Genomic DNA, 3,431 nt, shown 5'->3' with positions numbered 1-3,431 from the left:
TGTACTCCAGCCTGGGCAACACAGCAAGACCCTGTCTCAAAATACTCATAATCATAATGATGATGTGTTTACCACATGCCAGGCATATTAACTCTTTTACATGTATTTTCTTTTCTTTCTTTCTTTTTTTTTTTTTTGAGATGGAGTCTTACTCTGACACCCAGGCTGGAGTCCAGTGGCCCGATGGAAGGCTTTTAAAGGCCTTTTGAGGAATTTTAATTTTGAACCTAAGGATAAAAGGAAGCCCTTGAAGAGTGTGATGATGACATTGTATTGAATATGGTTGGCTCTTGCTGCACTGTAGAGATTGTGTTGGATGAATAGCTGGGAGACATTTTAGAGGCTGTTAAGATCAGATTCTAGGTGAGTATGGTGGCTTACGCCTGTAATCCTAGCACTGTGGGCGGATTCCTTGAGCTCAAGAGTTTCAGACCAGCCTGGCCAGCATGGTGAAACCCCGTCTCTACTAAAAATACCAAACTTGGCTGGGCTCAGTAGATTACCCTGTAATCCCAGCACTTTGGGAGGACGAGGTGGGTGGATCACAAGGTCAGAAGTTCTAGACCAGCTTGGCTAACATGGTGAAATCCCATCTCTAATTAGAAATACAAAAAGTAGTCAGGTATGGTGCCATGTGCCTGTAATCCCAGCTACTTGGGAGACTGAGGCAGGAGAATCGCTTGAACCCGGGAGGCAGAGGTTGCAGTGAGCCAAGATCACACCATTGTACTCCAGCCTGGGTGACAGAGAAAGACTCTGTCTGAGGAAAAACAACAACAAATGTTAGCTGGGCTTGGTGGCACATGCCTGCAAGCCCAGCCACTCGGGAAGCTGAGGCAGGAGAATTGCTTGAACCTGGGAGGTGGAGGCTGCAGTGAGCCAAGATCACATCCCTGCAGCAGCCAAGGTGACAGAGTGAGACTCTGTCTCCAAAAAAAAAAAAAAAAATCACATCCTAGGCAAAAGATGATAGAAGATTTGGGGAGAATAGAGAGTTTTTTTTTTTTTTTTTTTTGAGACAGGATCTTCCACTGTTGCCCACGATGGAGTTCAGTGACATGACATAGCCCACTGCAGTGCAAGCCTGGGCTCTAGTGACCCTCTTGTCTCAGCCTCCCAACTTCGCTGGGAGCATAGGTGAGTACCATCATGCCTGGCTAATTTTTTAAACTTTTATTTGTAGAGATGGGGTCTGGATATGTTTCCTAGGCTGGCCTTGAACTCCTGAGCTCAAGAGATCCTTCTACCACAGCCTCCCAAAGTGCTGAGATTATAGGCATGGGCTACAGCTCTAGGCAGAAGGCAAATTTGGCAGGGTCTGGTGATGGTTTGGCTGGGACAGGTGTGTGGGGTTTGGGGAGCAGAGTTTAGGAGGACCTGATTCCAGGTCCCAGTTTGGGCAGCAGGGTGGATGACAGCACCGTCAGGAGCCAGAGAACACAGTGGGGGTGGGAGGGGCAGTTTGTGAGGAGGGGCTGGATGGAGATATTTAAGTCTTGAACTTGCTAGTTGAGGTGCCTGAAGGACACCCAGGTGCAGGTTTGTTGAAGGTGGCTGGATGTGTGGTCTGGAGCACAGGAAAGGTTGTCAGCCCAGGCACGACAGCTGAAGCCATGGAGAGGAGGGAGTGCATGCTGAGTGAGAAGACAAGGTCAAGGACAGAGCCTGGGGAGCCCCAACATTTATGGGCGAAGGAAAACAGGAGACTCAAAGGAAACCCAGAAGCTTCCCCAGAAGAAAAAAGAAGAGCCAGGAGGGAGCAGTATCCTAGGTGCTCAAGAAAGATGCTTGTGGGAAGCACATGGAGCAGCATCAGGACCACAGGGAACTGAAGAGATGTGCTGAAATGTGCTCCTTGGATTTGGCAAGTCGGAGAAATCATTGGAAATCTCTTCAAACTGGAGGGTTTGCAAATGAGAGGGCCAGGCTGGGCAAGAGGATGCTGAAGGACTAACTGGCTATGTGGAGGGCCTAGGACTCAGTGAAAGGCTAAGAGACCAGAGAGCCTGGGTCGGGCAGGAGAAGGGAAGGGAAGGATCCACCACCACCGTGTAGTTCCTTAGATATTTTTTTTTCTTTCCTTTTTGTTTTTGAGACAAAGTATTGCTCTGTCGCCAGGATGGAGTGTAGTGGTGAGACCTCAGCTCACTGCAACCTCCACCTCCTGGATTCAAGCGATTCTTGTGCCTCAGCCTCTGGAGTAGCTGGGATTACAGGTGCGTGCCACTGTAAGGTCTGAATGCGCCATGAACGGAATGGTTATCTCTGTGGCCTGCACAGATGAGTTCTCTCTGTCGTATACCACACATGAGTTCCTGGAAGCAACGACCGACCTCTGCCACGCCTCACTAGCCTGAGACATTCTCTATTGTTACTTTTTTTGTTTTGTTTTGTTTTATTGCACTATTTCGGACACAGATGCTAGAGCACTCTATTGTTTCTTATTTCAGCCTCAATTGACAAGGCCATTGGACTTTGTAACCGACCTTGGCCAACCTCATGACTCCACACCCCATGACCCCCTCCCAGCTTGGCCAGCCTCATGACTCCATACCCTATGACCCCCCTCCCAGCTTGCAAAAAACCCGCCAACTATAACTTCTGTAACTTTCCACTGTTTACCCCAAACCTATAAAACCAATTCCTATCCCACTGCCCTTCGCTGACACCCTTTTCAGCCTCAGCCCACCTGCACCCAGGTGAATAAACAGCTATGCGGCGCACACAACGTCTGTTTGGGGATCTCTTCATTCAGCGCATGCATTTTAACAGCCACCATACCCAGCTTATTTTTTATTTTTAGTACAGACAGGGTATCTCCATGTTGGTTGGTCTCGAACTCCCGACCTCAGGTGATCCGCCTGCCTCAGCCTCCCAAAGTGCGGGGATTACAGGTGTGAGCCACCGCGCCCGGGCTGCGCCTGGCTTTTCTTTTCTTTTTTTGAGATGGAGTTTTGCTCTGTTGCCCATGCTGGAGTGCAGTGGCGCTATCTCAGTTCCCCGAGACCGCCACCTCCCAAGTTCAAGCAATTCCCTGCCTCAGCCTCCCGAGTAGCCAGGATTACAGGTGCCTGCCACCACATCTGGCTTATTTTTGTATTTTTAGTAGAGACAGGGTTTCACCATGTTGGCCAGCCTGGCCTGGAACTCCTGACCTCAGGTGATCCGCCTGCCTCAGTCTCCCTAAGTGCTGGGATTATAGGCGTGAGCCACCACGCCCGGCCTCCTTAGATCTTTTTGTTTCCTTCTGGGCCTCCTTCTGAGTTGTCTGAAAGAACCTCTGATGGGCACAGGGAAATAGGATCAGGAGGGCCGGCCGGGCGCGGTGGCTCAAGCCTGTAATCCCAGCACTTTGGGAGGCCGAGGCGGGTGGATCACAAGGTCAAGAGATCGAGACCATCCTGGTCAACATGGTGAAACCCCGTCTCTAC

This window comes from Cebus imitator, unplaced genomic scaffold (genome assembly GCF_001604975.1).
Source record: "Cebus imitator isolate Cc_AM_T3 unplaced genomic scaffold, Cebus_imitator-1.0 Scaffold28, whole genome shotgun sequence".
In the NCBI taxonomy this organism is placed as follows: Eukaryota; Metazoa; Chordata; class Mammalia; order Primates; family Cebidae; genus Cebus; species Cebus imitator.
The sequence above is the reverse complement of the archived record's forward strand: the minus strand, read 5'-3'. Positions refer to the sequence as shown.